Consider the following 18,513-nt stretch of genomic DNA (forward strand, 5'->3'; position numbering starts at 1 on the left):
CACGGATGATCTGGAGGAGTAAACACTAATAAGAAATCTTGCTATTTCGAGAAAAGCAGTGGTTCCATTCTACTCATCAAAAAATTGTTCTTAAAACAACTATTGTGTGTCGATAATGCGGTTAACGCAACTGGTTTGTATTCTAATTTAAGTGCACAGAGATCGAAGGGTTGAGACGGACAATTTTCAAACCTATTGACTTGACTTCCATTGACACCGCGTGCACCTGCATGCAGCAGGGGGTCACGAGGCAGGTTAGTGCGTTTTGAGTGTAAGCCGGTTAACGGGAATTACCGTCCCAAACATACACCTTAAAATAAATAGGGACACACATGCGTTTTCTAGTCCATTCGAATTCGACAGTCTACATTCTAGGTGATCACAGGCAGTTAGTCTGTCGCGATTCCGAGATGAAATACTTCTCGCGGAGGCGATGGGAGATGGAGATGAATGGGAGATAAATCAATAGCAAAATTCCCACCAGTCTTCAAAGGATAAAAAGAGAACAGGGACGTGACTTCGACCGCGAAGATGAATAAAATTCCAATTCCAATTGTCCTTGAAACTTGCGTCTGTTGTTATGTACGAGAGAACTTTTGTTCCAGGTGAGCCGACGTCGGGACCAAAACAATAGATGTGAAGAAGATATAAAAGGAACGTTCTGCTTCGTTTTTATAAATCCCTCAAAAGGGCTGATTTGCCGTAACGTGAAGATTGACACAATATAAATAAAAACCGCTTCCTCTCATGTAACACAGCATGGTGTTGTAGCTGAGCATATATGTTTGACAATGAAAACGCATAATTGCCGCAGTTGGTGGAATAACTTTTATTATACGCAGGTTTGACGTGCTGCATATACAATCAACTAAATCACTACCAATAGATAATTAATTCAAGAAAGTAAGTAACGCATGTTTACGAATTTTAATGTAAGTAAATCCTATATATATAAAGTTATGTCTCTCTCTATATTTTCAAACCCTATCTCTTTCAAAAATTAAAGTCGCAGAGCAGCGCTAGGGACCTCAAATGATTTGAACTTTTATGGACCGTTCTTTTATGGGATTTTAGCCGGTTAAAATAGTTGTTAAGGGATCAAAATTGAAAAATTCGTAATACATTTTGTACATTCATCTTAGTTTATCTTTAATTTTTAATCAGTTCATATGCGTGTCACGTTCGTGCAGTGGTAACGTCACCTGCTTTCAGTATTACAGTTTTGCATCGGTTTCGATTCTAGCTGGAGGCACCCAAATACCTTTTTTTTACTTTTGAAATCACGACTCTATGATAATATATACGAAATCTGGGTAAATTAAAATATCATATTTAAGCGTATTTTACGACCAGACAAAGCCAAACACACCCAGCACGAGTTATTATATACGATCTATCGAATATATGTTGCTATTCTCTCCATATGGTTGGATGGTTCCAGCTTCGTATCCTCTCAGTAAGGTGTATCAGAATTTTTGTAGGAATTTTTGACATCCCTAACACGAAACTGCAAATAAAATATAAAAAAAAAACTCGTAATTTCTCTTTTAAAGGTGGGTTGTTTATTTTCGTTATGGATTATACTTCCAAAATAAACTATTAAAGTTGTATAAAAAGTAATAGAGATATTTTTTAAAAATAGTAATGAAATTAATTGAATGTTACGAGTTCAGTAGTTTTCAATTTTGAAACTTTAAAAATCTATCAAAAGTTTTCTATTGATTCTATTTTTACGATATTTTCATGGTCAATGTGAAATGTTATGCTCTTTCCAATAAACCGAATATAATATTTTAGACAAACGTTTTTTTTAAATTCACGCCCCCCCATTTTCAAATGTCTATTAAAAAGTAAATAATTAATTTATGTACCAAAGTTTTATATATCACAAATTGAAGATAAAAGATCAATAAATAATATACTCAAATTTAAAAAAAAAAGTAGTGTTTTTTTTAGAAATTTACCTGTAAATTCCGACGTTTAAAACCTTAAAAAAACCCACGTTGCTTGTTTTTGTGTTTTTTTAATGAACCCTTGGTCCTTGCTCCTTTAATTGAAAAAAAATTAGGGCTTGAATAACATTTTTCGAGGAGTTATAAGCTTCGATAGATTGCGGGTGGAATTATTCAATAGTTTTCACGAAATTTCTGACACTGCTACCTCTCAGTATCTCTGTGCGAATAAGCACAAAAAATCTACAGAGAATTTTGTATTCACAGTTAACATCTACAACATAACAGAAAAAATGAAAGTAAAGAAGAAAGCACAGAGTGGCTGAAATACAGAATGAAAGTCGAAAATAAAAGGAAAGATTGGACAAATAAAAGTAAAAGAAAAAAGTAAAACCAGAACAGAGAATTACAGCTATGAAAATCAAAGTGTGTTTTATACCAAAATATTCTCATTTTTCTCAATGTTACGCATGATCTGGTGAAAACACTCGGCGAACCAAGTGTAAGAGAGACCCAGACAAATGTATTAAAAAAATAGTTAAAATCCTAAAAATATCCCTCGGTTAGAATCTTTAATAATACCGAGAAAATATCTGGCATCCTGTAGGATGTATCATCCATGAAATAAAAAAATAAAAAAGTAAAATAAAAAATAAAATAAAAAATAAAAATAAATATAAAATGAGTTCCAGATCATGACAAGATTAGAAAGTATTCTTGAAATTAACACTCAATTATATTCATTTTTTTTTAGATCAAATTTTCTCACTCAATCTAGTTAACTTTCCAGTGGCGAGAGTCATGTGTAAATATTAAACTTAACCAGTCTTCGAGTAAGTCCGTTAAGTGGCACCTTGATTATAATAAGAGCTTTTGTCACTTTCCACCATTTTTGCGCTTTACAGAAGCTCGTTTACCTCTTCACCTGCACTGAATAGTTCTACTACAGTCGAACAAAGTCAGCCATGCCCGTATAGTCAACATTGTTATTTAAATACGGGGAAAAACATGAAAGAGGAAAAACAAATATAAAATGAACACGGTTAAGCTGCCTAAATACTATGCATGCTTTTTGAATTTTGTCGACTTTGCTATTCTTTACGAAATAGCACTGTTCCCTTATACATGCGTACATTCAATATAAGCGCATTGGTGACATTCATGTGCATAAAATGACACTAATGATAAAAACATGTGTTAATATTATATAGTTCTCTTATGCATAACAACAGACGCAAGTCTCATTTCTTTAGACAATTGGAACTTTATGCCGTTTCAAGGTCGATATGTATAAATTATAAGATACTTAAAAAAAGCGGCAAGAGCAGTGATTTCAAAATACCAGCAGAGACTGTGTATGACTATTAATCAAATTATGCATATGCTTATTTCATGTGTAGGTGTATGTGTAAGACATTTGAAAGATGTGGCATGTTATGGTGCCAAAAAAAAGGGAAAGGACCGAGGATTTTTACCTGTTTGCGGTAGGAGTAGTAACTCCTTTTGCCAACAGGATAAGTAAAAAAACACCCATTAAAACGCACTCGTAGAAAACCTGACTCTCAAGCAAAAAAAAAAAAAATGTCTACTTTTATTAAACGGACTCCCAACAACCCCTAAATTTGCATAACCACACGCACTGATTAAGCAAATCGTTTAGGTTCGTGTGTCACTTTTTCCTGATGCTAATTGTGACCGTTTATTTCTGTCTTTTTGAACCGTTACCATAATAGTGAAACACAGAGCAGAATTTCCGTGAGCTAAAAGATATTAACATATACTGATGTATGTGCTTATTACAATTATGTATATATATATGTGTGCGTGTATGGATAGCAATTATGTATATGTGTGCGTGTGTGTGTGTGTATGGATAGAAATTATGTATATGTGTGTGTGTATGGATAGCAATTATGTATATGTGTGTGTATGGATAGCAATTATGTATATGTGTGTGTGTATGGATAGCAATTATTTATGTGTGTGTGGCTAGCAATTATGTATATATGTGTGTGTATGGATAACAATTATGTATGTGTGTGTATGGATAGCTTTTGCATGCAACCTTTGAAAATCAAGTGTATATTTTTTAGCGCGAAATTTGTTTTTTTTTTTTTTTTTAGTTTTAACAATACATTCGTACCATCTACACGTTTATTTATAATGGTTCCTCCACGAAGATTAAAGTCAGTATTTTGCTCCCACACAAATTATTCTACAACAAATAACTTTATAGTATCCTGGACAAACAACGGTATTAATACTCTAATGAACACACATTTCTATTTATGCAAAGCCAGATTTGATAGGGTTAAAAGATGAACACTTGTTTATTTATCAATTTTATCGGAAATTCTGCGTGGAACTACCGACGAAAAACTTTTTTGAAACACATTTTGTAGACATTGTAGGGCAAAATGCGATTCTCTGTACACCACTACAAAGTCCCTCACAGCGTATGTAAAAGGAACGACCAAAAGCACAAAAATGTTAACATTTACAATCTTTATCACGTGACCATTAGATAACCTCTCGGTTGGAAAAGATTCACGAAAGTTTAACGGCAACCTTTTTTTATTGTGTTTTGTTAATTCTATGAACCTGCAGTAATGTTTTACGGTAAATACTTTTTTCTATTAATCACACTCCTCATTTTCTCTTATCATCCGGGTCGATTTGGTTAAAATTTAAAATGGTATCGGTTCGATGCACAGTTAAGTTTACATAGGGATTAATCACCACAATACCACCTTTACTTTCACCTTTTCTCAAAAACTACTGAGCCGATTTGGCTGAAATTTTGTATAAACCTTTGTTATGATGATAGTCATCATAACGTTAGTGGGGGGCAGGTTATATCAATATTTTATAAGAATATGTTATTTAGTGATACAAGCACCAATATTGGTACAAATGACGTTTAGAACATACATTTTAAGAAAAGAACGTTAGCCATAAGAAAATTCAAGATGTCTGCCAGTTTTCAAAATGGCTGCAGAAGCAAACTTGACAACTTTTTATTTGGTGCTTGTATCACCAAGTGAAAGATTGTTTCAGCAATCTGCCTCACTACGTATGAATCAGATGGTTCTATTAGTGGAATAGTTTCTCCCGATATGTTTTCTAGCCATAATTGTTTCTATGAATATTCGGGTACTTACAGGCGAGACCACGTGAAGGTTGCCAACATCATAAGTGAAAGTGATTTTGTGAAACGGACTAGGTTCGAACTTGAAACACCCAGCTACTAAAGCGCAATGAACTAAACGTTATGGTATCTGTCTGAGCCACAGTAAGGAATTAATAAGGATTCATAGGGAATCATATTCAATTCAAAAATGAACACACATTTAACCACTGCCAATTTGACGTAAAGTACCCATCCTTAGTCAACGAGCTATAACCTTTTTATCGCTTTTTACGGGCTAAAATTCTAGTATATCACATAAATTCTTTTAAAAATCTAAAATCTATTAATTTTTCTCCAGAGCAATAACTTGTAGAAAGCATTTGATAGGGTTTGGAATGGGGGTTATCGTCAGCTATGGAATATCTGGAAATCTCTTCTCAGCCACCGAATCCTTTCTCCTCGATAGGTCTATACAAGTCCAGTTCAAACAAACAGAAGTATATAGAAGCTAGAAGTAACGTTAAGAAAGAAATAGCGACAGCTAAGAGACAATTTACCGAAACCACTAAAAAACGCATCGAAGCATAAAAATTAGGAAATCGTGAATTCTGGAAAATCTACAACAGTGTAGTAAATAATGGGCAATCAACAATTCCCCCACCAACCAACAATCACGAGGTTGTTTGCTCAGCAACCGACAAGGCTAATATGCTTGCCAGCCGGTTTGCCTCGAACTCCACACTGGACCCTTCCAACCACCCCCTGCCTGACTTTCCTTTGCGGACAGACGCCACGCTAGACGATCTAAAAATAACTCCTGCTCAGATACATGCTATCATAAAGAACCTTGACACTTCAAAAGCACGTGGACCGGATCTCATCCCAGCTGTGCTATTAAAAAAGTGCTCAGCCGAAGTAGCTCCAGTTCTCTCCAAACTCTACAACAAATGCCTTAATGAATCATGCTTTACGGGCTGTTGGAAAACTGCTTCTGTGGTACCAGTATTCAAGAATTCTGGCGAAAGAACTGACCCATCAAATTATCGTCCCATTAGCCTCCTCCCACTTTTCGCCAAATATTTGAGACCATAATTAACCATGCTCTAGTCCGGCAACTTACAGATGCTAAACTTCTGACTGACAAACAATATGGATTTAGATAAGCCCGTTCCACAGCTGACATCCTCACTGTAATCTCTGAACGTATATATCATTCATTGGACAAAGCGGGGGAGGGCAGAGCGGTAGCTTTAGATATATCTAAGGCTTTTGACAGGGTATGGCATGAGGGTCTCCTCAGGAAAATTAAATCATACGGTATCACTGGTAGAATACTTAACATAATTAAATCCTACTTAGATAAGAGAAAAATCCAGGTTGTCCTCGACGGTCGTACATCTAAACAGTGTGATATAAATGTGGGAGTGCCTCAGGAGTCTATCCTTGGATCTCTATTGTTCCTAATATTTATTAACGACCTCCCCGACAAAACTGCGTCTGAGATGGGTATATATACTGATAACACCACGCTCTATAACAGGCATGACAGGAAAACAAATGAACACATAACTAAAGAAATGGCAAAAACACTGTAGTGGAATGGGGACATAAATGGATGGTCACATTCAATGCTGCCAAGACTAAACTGGTTTCCTTCAATAATTACAAGAAACCTTCTCTGCCACCAATAGCAATGGCCAGTGACTCCCTGCCTGAGAGTACATCTTTCAAACTGCTTGGCCTAATGTTCACAGGAAGCATGAGTTGGAACAATTATATTGAAAACATTGCCAGGGCCGTTGCGAAGAAGGTAGGCTCTCTCTACCGTGCTAGAAAATTACTGACACCTGAAAGTATCCTGTACCTCTATAAGGCCACTATTCGCCCATGTATGAAGTATTGTTGACACATTTGGGCTGGTGCATCTGCTGCTAGTCTCTCGCTCCTAGACACGGTTCAAAACAGAGTCGCCAATCTGATAGGCCCTGAACTGGCATCTAAGCTTCAGCCTCTGTCCCATCGACAAAACGTTGCATCCCTCTGCCTGCTCTACAAGTATTTTAATGGTGAATTCTCTGACGAACTGTAGACACTTGTGCCCCCACGACGTAGACACCCTCGACAAACCCGACAGGCAGCTAAATCCCACCCCCACACAGTAGAGATCCCTAGATGTAAAAGATCTTTCTACTCCAGTAGTTTCTTCCCCAGAACCGCTAGACTCTGGAATTCCATTCCAGGTCCCTGCTTCCCCAACTGTACTGACATGCAGAAGTTCAAGTGTAACATGAACCGACATCTTACTGCCCAAATCCCAACATAGTGCCCTAGTAGTTTCTGCCCCTGATAGTAGCCCCCTACACCAAAGTGACAATGTGCCTTGTTTGGAGTGAAAATGTAATAAAAAAAATAAGTAGTTGTCGATGGGCAGAGGCCAGAAGCTCAAAATATCAACTCTTTTCCTTATTTTTATCAACGATCTTCCAAACCACATTATTAGTTCTTTCGACGACATATTTACGGAGATAAACATCTCCGCTGGAAAATCTGCAAATGCAGTAGCAAATCCTGGGAACATGTTTACCAGAAAGAACAGTTGGAAATAAATCATACACCATCCACTTACAAAATTCCTACAGCTACATACCTAGAAAATGGGGCTATTAAGTCTGACATAGTGATAGGGAACAAGAAGGAGAATGTAACAACCCTAGTTGAAATCAGCGTCCCTAATGATGCTGACCTTAGCAGAGAAGAGAGGAAGAAAATAATAAAATATCGAGGACTTATGTACGACATGAAAAGAAACTGGAATCTTAAGAAGATATCCATCATACCAGTCATTATAGGAGGAACCGGGATAATGAAAAAGAATTTACAAAACTATCAGGCGAATATACCCGATGAACCAAGTGCAAGAGAAATACAACAATAGCACTGAAAGGGACGGTTAGAATCTTAAACAGATCTCTCGGTTGGAGTAACTAAACTAATGGAAGAATGTTTGGCATCCGGTAGAATGCCCTATTCTCAGGAAAAACAAAGTGATAAGAAAATTAAAACAAAGAAAGAAAACAGATGACACTACCATTTTTGAAAACACTTCAAATGCCAGAAACAACAAGGTCTCTCTTAGTCTCTCTCCTCCGATTTTGAGCACGTGGTGGCTGGTTAATTTTAACGCATCCAAAATTAAGTTTCGATTTGTCACCATCGATCTCTATTTGGCTCCAATTATTATGAATGACTCTAATCTCGAAGAAGCATCTTATCTTGACAATCTTTTTGAACTTACCTTCACTTCTGATCTGAAACGGTAGACGTCAATCAAATCAATTGCCAGGGTTGATAGTTGCGTCATTCTATCGCTCCAGAAGGTATCTTACTCCCGACACAATCCTATACATGTATGAGCCAGGTACGTCCTAAAATGGAGTTCTATTGCAAGATCTGGAGAGAAGTCGCCGGAAGATCCATATTCTATCGTAACAGAGTCACTAAATCGGCTTCGAAATCTGATAATTGATATCCTTTTCTCCCCTCTGCAACCCTTTTCTTACAAGAAGTACTCGCCTAGTTATAATCACTATCAACAATTTCGCCCACACTTTGTCTGTGTTTAAATATACTTGAGAGGTCATGTTTAAATTGAATTTTTACATCAGTTAGTTTTATTAATATTAACACACACACACACACACACACACACACACACACACACACACACACACACACACACACACACACACATATATATGTATATTCATCCATATATATGTTATACATTAAAAATGCGATGTAAAATTTTTATTATGTACCTAGACATATTTGCATTAGTCTGTGTAAATTAGCGTTGGAAGTTCAACGAAAAAGGAAAATCTATCATTCACTCGAAAAAAAAAAAAAAAAAAAAAAAAAGCCGACGACCGAATTCCAGATAAAGAAACACACAAAAAGATTATTTGTTTCTTTTTTTTATTAAAAAATTGAAACTAAAAATAAAATATGCCCAAATCTAAAAACAAAAACAAAACAAAAAACAAAGCATCCCCCACACACCAAAAAACAAAACAAAAAAACAAAAACAAAAAAAAACAAAAAAAAAAACAAACAAACATACAAACAAAAAAAAAAAAAAAAACAAAAACAAGAAAGATAAAAAATGAAGTTGGAAAATAAAAATTCAGTTATTGATTATTTCTGATCAAATTACAAAAGTGTGTTTCGGACTTCAATAAAAAAGAAAGAAAATAAAAATGGAGTCTGAACGAAACACTCGTTTTCTCGTGTTTGAAAATCACTTTTGCTGTGAGTTGTTTGCCCTAGACTTTCGGAGACAACGAACTTGTTATTGTACTCAAATCAGACTTGGGTCGCCAATAATTCACACGCACGCACACGCATACATGTCTTTGCGTCTGTATCCTCAATCATCAATGCACTTATATATCTCCATATAAAAGAGTGCGTATATGAGCGAAAGTGCAAACGAAAGAGAAAGAGAGAGAGAGAGAGAGAGAGAGAGAGAGAGAGAGAGAGAGAGAGAGAGAGGAGTACATGAACTCTATTTGGAATCAGACAAAGAGTCACTGTTCGTTTTAAAAATGTACTTTTAGAGAATTAATATTTTTTGTCTCATCAAGTAAGGACTTAAAGTTAACATTTTGAGTTTTCTGAACAGCATCATCAGCATCACCAACGAAACACAGCGTAGATTTTTATTATTTTCCTATCAATTTCTCATCTTTCTCCATTTTTGAGAGAATTTATATTTACTTATTCCTCACTGTAGCAAAAAGGTTAGGAAAACCAGGTCTCCTGAAGAGGAAGTGGTTGGCTACCGTAATGCATGTATGACGCAAGGAATGTTTTGTACTTTATTCCGAATGAACAAACGTTAGAAATCAAAGTCTGTTGTATGTTCCTATTTACAATGCGTCCCCACGGGACAGAGTTAGACACCAGGGTCATTTTTTAATTTGGAGAAAAGGAACGAAAAATAAAAAGTCTCAGTCGTGAAGGATTTCTCCTCCACTAACAGAGAACAAGAAATTGAAGTGTAGCATCTGAAGAACAGATACTACACTTTGATCTTCAGTGGTATGTTCATTAAGTGAAATGAATGTTTTATTATTAATTTTATCAATGTTATGTTGTTTGGTACTTAATGTAAAAGACTACTCTGAGTCTAAATTCAAGTTATGTTCAGTTTTTATTCCTTTGCTGACGAAAGGCGATAAATTGTAGAAGCCGCTACTTTGTTTAATTGTGTTAAAGTTTATATTGTGTGCTGACTCTTCGGTGAGAGTTATTTAAAATGCGTCTAATGAGTAGATTGTTTAAAGTTAAAAGAAACAAACATGTTATAAACAAAAACTTTTGATTGATTCCCCGCGTCTATAATAATTGACAACACTCTTAATTACCTTAGAATTCCAACAATACAAACTACATCACACATCATAAAACAAACACTAAAAATGACACGCACTTAAATCTAATGCAGGGATATATATTATCCCATTAACTTATTGCAATCAGATATATGTTGGTGAAACTTAATGGAAACCCCGGAAAAGATTTATTTTACATAAAAGTCAACGTTTCACTAAATGAACTAGGAGATTCGTTCCAAAACAAGGCATTATATTTTTCTGTACTCAAAAACTAAAAAGTTGAAGAGCTACGAAGACGTGAGTGGTACAATTAAATTAAAACGATTGACCTTTTGTGTTTCAGAATTTATTTTTTTCACATAGTCACCATCAACTTCAATCCACTTTGCCAGTCACTTTGATGTCTTAGCCACAAAAGTCAGGTGCGCACTTTGTCACCTACATCTCTGTCACCACTCTGAAATCGACGGTCCTGGATATGACCTATAACTATATCCGATGGCGATGCCCCATCTTGCGGACTTTGGGGAGTGTGGAGCCACCCTTTAATTGCATTGCTCCCAGGTCCACTCTGACCCGATGTATTAGTACCTGTTAGGGTTCCAACAATGGAGTAAATAGAAACCGACTTGAAAAACAAAAACAAAAAAACAAATATATTTTATTAAAAACATTTTCTTCCGAATCACTGGATTCGGCATTAAATAACCTGAAAAGTGTTGACATGCCGTAAAACATAAACAACTAACCAACTGAAATCGACGAACTCATCATCTAACTGCATTAGTCTTGGTACGTTCCTAGTATTTTCTCATGCTTTACAGCATAACCATTCTTTGGACTCATTAAAGCTAGTCTCATGAAATTCATTTAAAATAAATATTGTCGAAGACTTCTTCAATCAGCATTTATTGTAAACTCTTTGAGATCTATGTTTTCCGGAATATCAACAATTGTCTGTTATTTAATTTCGAAAAACAATATATTTTGTAAAGGACGCATTGAATAAGTGCTCAAAAATTGCCTTATATTGAACGCCATTCAAATATCATACAAAAGTATTTCATATCGCCTTTCGTCAGCAAAGGAATACTAACTGAACATAACTTGAATAACGCGCATAATAACGAACATAACTTGAATAACGCGCATAATAAGGAAAAAATTGTACGTAGGTACTACTTATAACATCCCCAAGACCAGACGAACATACCACACGATGAACCTTAGAAATGAATCGTACAAAAGTATTTCATACGCCATTCAAATACAAAGCAATAAACGTTTCTAGTTTTTTTTTTAGATGAGGATTTGTTATTCGTATTATTTGGATTATTAAGACTTCTGTTCTCATTTTGGATACTATTTTCACGACGTTTCGGTCGATGTAACCTCCGACCTTCTTCGAGGATGTCGAACTCAAGAATCTCTCTGTCAAACTCAGGAATCTTTTAGTCATGACTGGATAGAAGCCTTAAGAAATTCGCAATTGTATTTTGAGTGTCGTCCACACTGGAGATTGAAACTTCAATCTCCAGAAAAATGTAACTTACAACCGAATTTTACTAAGTATTTTATTCACTATGTCACAGGTCCTTAAAGATGAAAGTTCGATCCTCAGTGCGGGCGACATTCAAAATGCAATTGCGAATTACTTAATAGATAGCCTTCGGGACAAGATCAAAGTGTAGTATCTGTTCTTCAGATGCTGCACTTCTATTTCTTGTTCTCTTTCGGTGGAGGAGAAATCCTTCACGACTGAGACAATTTTTATTCTTGTACCTTTTCCCCACGTTAAAAAACGACCCTGGTGTCTAACTCTGTCCCGTGGGGAGGCATAGTAAATAGGTACTTAATAGATAGCCAGTTAAGGCTTACAGAGACAAAGCATGCTCACTCGTGGCTTAAATAAAGTGTTCCATTCGCAATTCCGTGCAGATTTTCAAGTTCGACAGAAAGATTTCCGAATTCGACAGAAAAATTCTTAAATTCGACAAGATACCTCGGGAAAAGGTCGGAGGTTACAATAGCCGGAACATGAAACTAATACTCAAGAATTCAAATACGAAAACCATCAGCACTTGCATGAAATGGCACATCGTCAAGTTAGCATCAGTTTGCAGTATAAATAACAGAAATTATAGTCTGTATGCAAGTGAAACTCCTATACCAAACTTATGAATGCAAATTACTAAATAAAAAATACGGAATTTTATTTATTGCGAACTATTATCCTCATCTATAAATTGTTTTTTTTTGTAGTGAAACGAAAATAACTATGGATGGCAGTAATGGCTGAGAATGCAGTTAGAAGTTTCTATCCCGTCGCGGTTACCACCTGACGAAGACCAGAGAAATAGTTGGCCGAAACGTTGTGAAATAACAACTAATAAAGATGTGGATAATAGTCCGCAATAAATAAATTAATATAAATAATACACATCTCAATTATGAATTCCAATCAAATAATATACCATTTGGTACGGGTCCGCCCATGGAAGATCAGATAATAAATAAACATGTATTATACCAAAAACAAATTCAACCTTGATCGCCCCTCGAGGTCCGTGGCGCATTGGATAGATATGTTGAATCTCTACGGTTCCAGGTGAGAATTATCTGAAGATAGCGGTTTAAATCCTACCTAAATCCGGCCAGAGGCTTATTTGGCCAAAACACGTGGTGAGACGACAACTATGGATGTCAGTAATTGCTGAGAATGCAGTTAGGAGATTCGGAGTTCCTATCCCGTCGCGGTTACCACCTGAGGAAGACCAGAGGAATAGTTAGCTGAAACGCCGTCAAACAACAACTAAAAAAAAAAGATGAGAATAATAGTCCGCAATAAATAAAAATAATAAATATAATCTAACACATACACTCGAGAAATAAAATACGATAACTAGAAATCTCCTCAATAAAAAAAAGACCTTTATGAATAGTAAAAGCTATATCGATGTCTCCGTTCAATCTAAAGAGAGATCGAACATCTCTGTAAAAGTAACTGCGTGTAATTGTGAGACAAGGGTTGCGCAATCACCAACCACACCTCTCCTAAATCGGCACTGTTCGGACCTAGTGATTAACTAGAAACAATGCCAAGATACGTGGAGAGTACATACAGCGCCTTGAATTTCCAAATGGTCACCCATCTCATACTAGCCAGGCTCAACGTTGCTTAATTTCGGTGATCTGACAAGAATCGATGTGTCAACGTGATTATGTCTTATAGTAAAACATACAAACACACATACATATATTCTACGCTAACAGAATCTTTTCTTTATATGATAGATTCTATTGTTTATTATGCATAAGTTTTGTTATTAGGAATAATGATTTGATGTTATTAAAATTTTTAAGTTGGGCATATCCTTTTGAAGACCCCTTTTTACAAGGAGATCACCACTTATCAAGGTCCAAAGACTACTCGAGGATAAGGGTTAGATGAGTGTCAGGTGAGGCAACACAATGATGATTGGTAATGATGTTGGTGCTTGAGAATTTAATTATTAAAGAGGGCGACCAAATAAAAACTTGTTTAGGTTGGACTTGAAAATTGTCATGTTATATTAATCTGGGAAGTATCTTCGTGATATTGTTTTCTATGGACAGACAGTTCTGGGAAATAAACTTTTCTAAAGGATTTTTTTTAGTTCTAAATGCAGATAGAAAATAAAGGAAATTGTTGACAGTTGTTCTGGCTAGACGAGTGTTTGTTGACAATGTTTTACAGGGGGGCACAAGAATTTCAAGTTCAGTCGAGCATCTGCCATGAAAATAACGACACAGCAGAGAAATATTAGCAACGTCTCTTTTGTGAGAAAGAAGTAGTAAGGAGGAGAAAAGACATTGCTCACTAGATTTCGAATCCGGTTTTGTATCCTGGTAGGAGAGGGTGCTCCAAGCAGCATCTCCCTAGATGCTTTAAACGGAGTGTTACTGTGCATATTATTTTCCTTTTTTAGATTTCATCCAAATCGTAGCTTCGCTGCAAGTCAGTTTACACTGCCTCGTTCAAATGGCTGAAAAAGGCAACAAAAAAGAATGTTGGTATCAAAATAAAAGAAAGACCCAACCTCCATTTTAAGCTTCTTTCGCGCGTATTCTGTACGGAGTAGAATCAATCAGTTTCTTGCGTTGGTAATAGACACTTGACGGGAGTTTTTTTTTCTCCTTTTTCTTTCCAGATGGCCATAAGCATTCGAACGGTTTTGTTAAGTGGAGCAAACGAAGATGCCTATTTCCCATACGCGGAAAGAAGTGCACCACTCATGGCGATCGCCCAAGAAAATAGTCCAGCGCAATACCGGTGTTTTAACGGGCGATCAAACGGGAGCTTCGACCGACCGCTTACTGGCATGCGCCGGGGCTTTCGCTTGCCAAAAACCGTTATAATCAAGTCACGACTCTCAATGTGTCGCGCCTTGCGACTCTTTCTTTTCTTCTTATCGTTGATATAATTTCTACAGACCGGATTACGACAGTCCCCAATGGCGCTACTTGGACGAAGTTCAATTGCCATTTTGTTTTCCCTTTTTATTTTCTTTCTTTCAAGGGTTAGAGAGCATCGATCAAGCTCTTCCGGTTCCTGTTAAAACGAGAAAACGGTTCTCGATTTTCTAATTGTTTGTTTTCGGCCTCGTTGCACGACGCGGCAGAGAAATAGTTTATTTGTTTTCACAGTGGGATTCTTGAAACTGTTTATTTCCTCGCCTTTTGTTTTTTTTTGTGCTTTGGTTTATCTTCTAGTTTGTTTTTCTGGCCTCTGGTTATCCTCAAAGGACTGATAATAAATGCAATGCCGACATTCGATGACGAAAGTCGAAACAATTTTTTTTTCACTATTTGATGTGGAAATGATTCGAGACTGTCGACAGAACAACAGCGGTAACAACGTAGACAGAGGAAACACCATAAAACAAGCGCAGTTTTTTAAAGATGCGTCTATTTGAATTACGCGTTTAGCAATGGCTATAATATTTCAATAATAATAGAGTGGCGTGGTCCCTGGCTTTGGCAAAGGCTATTTTGGAGAGGCTTTGTGTATAGTCAAGAATCACACCGACATGGATTGGAGCATAAAGGCTAAAAATAAAACATATTTGAGATATGCATCTATTTTAATAAAGTAGTATTCCAGTCTGTTTGTTTATATACCGTTTCAAAAATACATTTTAATATTGAAAACGGACTCTGATATACTTTTACTCCTGCATGATTTCTGTATATACTATTTATTCAAAATGGAATCAACATTAAAGAGGGTATCTAATTTGCATATTACATTAAAGGAAATCGGTTTTAATTATGAACTCTAAATTTTTAATGAAAATTAATAATAGAATTGTTTTAAGTATTCTATTTAGAAATATTACATAAAGTTAACTTATTTAATTTATTTTTAATTTAATTTACATTTAATCTAATTTATTTATTATTATTATAACGTAGATAAGACAGGCTTAAAAATAGAAACAAGTTTTCATTTAACCTATGAGTTATTTCCCTTTTCAGCTATTAGATTTTATTTCCCTGTTTGAATTTCATGGATGAAGCTGGCTATGTTTTATGCTTCTAAAAACCGAAAATATGGCCAAATTCCAGGAAAATCGAAACAACTTGGGATATTCGATGTATCTTTAATATTATGTGACTTAACCTTCCCTCCGGCAACATGTTTTTTTACCTGGCAATTCTGGGTATATATATATATATATATATATATATATATATATATATATATAATAAAATGAAAATACAATAAAACATTGAAATGAAATAATCGCGGTGACAATCATATCTTAATTGTGACAGACAGACGAAAATGTCACATCAGAATTAAGTGTACCATTATTTAATTTAATTTTCTACATCATCAATTATCAAAGCAAAAAACTACTCGAGGACTAGGATTAAAGTGTTCGATAAATGGTCAATTAAATGATGAAGAACACTATGAACAAATGATGCAAGGAACAGAGTTTGGTTAATTATGAAGACGTTTTATGACTAATTTGTAGACATTGGATTTGAAGACGGTCACGTTATAGTCTGCAAGGAAGCTGTTCCTTGATAATGTGTTTTATAAATTAGAAGTTCTTGGAAAAGGAACTCTGTTCGTGGAAATTTTGTTTTATGTAACACACACAGTTGGAGAAAGAAAAGTTCTTTGCAATTGTGGTAGAAGATGAGTTCTTGCCGTGAATGCTTTACAAAGATGAACCAGAGATTGAAGCTCAGTCATACAAAAACTAATCTTGTTTCAAACGATAGACTAATGAAAACGTCGTTTCCGATTTGAGATGAGGATTGACAATTCAGAACAGAATTATGAATTACTTAAAACTTCAATCTGATCATGGCTTACGGAACGAGGATATGCTACTCTCGTGGATTACATGAAGGGTTCCATTCGGAATTCTGTGCAGATTTCCATGTTCGACAGAAAGATTTTAGAGTTCGACAAGATAAACCTGAAGAAGGCGGAAGTTACATCGACCGAAACATTGCGAAAACTAACACTCAAGATGAGAACAGTAGTCCGAATCATAATAATGCTGTTTCACACCTAATCGTGACCGAACGAGCGACAGTCAGAGTTTATTATTGGCATGCTTTGATATATTTTCAATAAGATATGTCCATTAAATCTACGCGTGTAGCAATGGAAATTCTATTTTAAATTGAAGTGTGATAGATTGGCCGACAGACAAAGCTTTTTTATAGGTATTCGAAGATGCATTTATAAGAACAGGGAAAACACATTTTTGTGCCGAAGTCTCTTGTCGTTTGTTTTCAATGAATCAATTGCGATTTATTTTTCTGTTTTGATTCGTTTTTTTTTTTGCTTCATCCATTCTCTTCATTCTTTCCTATTTTGGCCATTTCGATAGCCAAGTGGCAAATAAAATGAATTTTCATATAAGGCCTGTACTTCTTTGATTTGCTGTTATCTGTTTCAATGTATTGGCTCAGAATTATTATCAGTGGCCTTCCTTCGACCATATCCAAGTTATCTCCCCCTGAATTATGCTAGGTAACGAGAGAATGCAGTCTGCTATTTTCGGGAATCAAAATGCATAATTCTATCACACGTGGGGAAAATAGAAACATTATTTAGTCGTAAAATGTTGAAAGTCAATACATATAATCAATGTATACGATAAGTTAAACACAAGTCAATATTTTTTCTATGGGTTTGGGAAAATAGTGGGTTCATATCTTCCCGACGCTATTAGCGTGTAATTGAACACAGTATATATATGAGAAGATTTAGAGTTGAGATAGGTGATTTTAGAGTTGGTTATGTTATCCATTAAGATAATATTGTTTCTTTGACCAAACGAAAATGTATTAATAAAGATTAGTTAACAACATAAACATATTTACAAAGACGTTTATGACTGAATACTATAAAAATGGAGCATCCAATAAGAAAAGGTCGTTTAAATTTGCGAGATTAGGTTATGCTGTACACATATGAAAACATACATATTGTATATTTGAATACCAATATTTAAATACCTTCTTCATGCATACTGCATATTTGTATACATCTTCATTATTTTTAATGCTGAAGCGTTGGTTTCTTTGCTGTTTCGGTTGCTGTTTTGGTTGTTTGCAGACTTGGGGAGAAAGTACCAGTCAAGAATACGTTCTTGGCAATCAACCCTACAGGTGAGGGGTCAGAGACGGGCACTTCACCTGTGTGACTAAGGTGCACTGCCTCGGTATTATCTAAGATGTCCACCCTCTCAGGCCTTGCCACCTGACTTTCGGCTGGGGTAAGTTTATTTCTTGTTGCTTGAGGCACTCCTCCCGGGAAATGCCTAGGAAATTTTTGCTAAGCCAGAGTGCCCCTCCTTTAGGGGAGCTGGTTTGACATTCAAACCTTCTGACCTTATATCATATCTTGCTGTGGTGGCCAACAAGTCTACTGAATATTTGAATGGATGATAATGCAGAAGGAACGTACCGGCCATTACTTGTATAGACTAACAAGCACTTACAACTTCCAGAAACAAATATTTAT

The sequence above is a fragment of the Euprymna scolopes genome, chromosome 9 (assembly GCF_053919585.1).
Source record: "Euprymna scolopes isolate OS-2025 chromosome 9, ASM5391958v1, whole genome shotgun sequence".
In the NCBI taxonomy this organism is placed as follows: Eukaryota; Metazoa; Mollusca; class Cephalopoda; order Sepiida; family Sepiolidae; genus Euprymna; species Euprymna scolopes.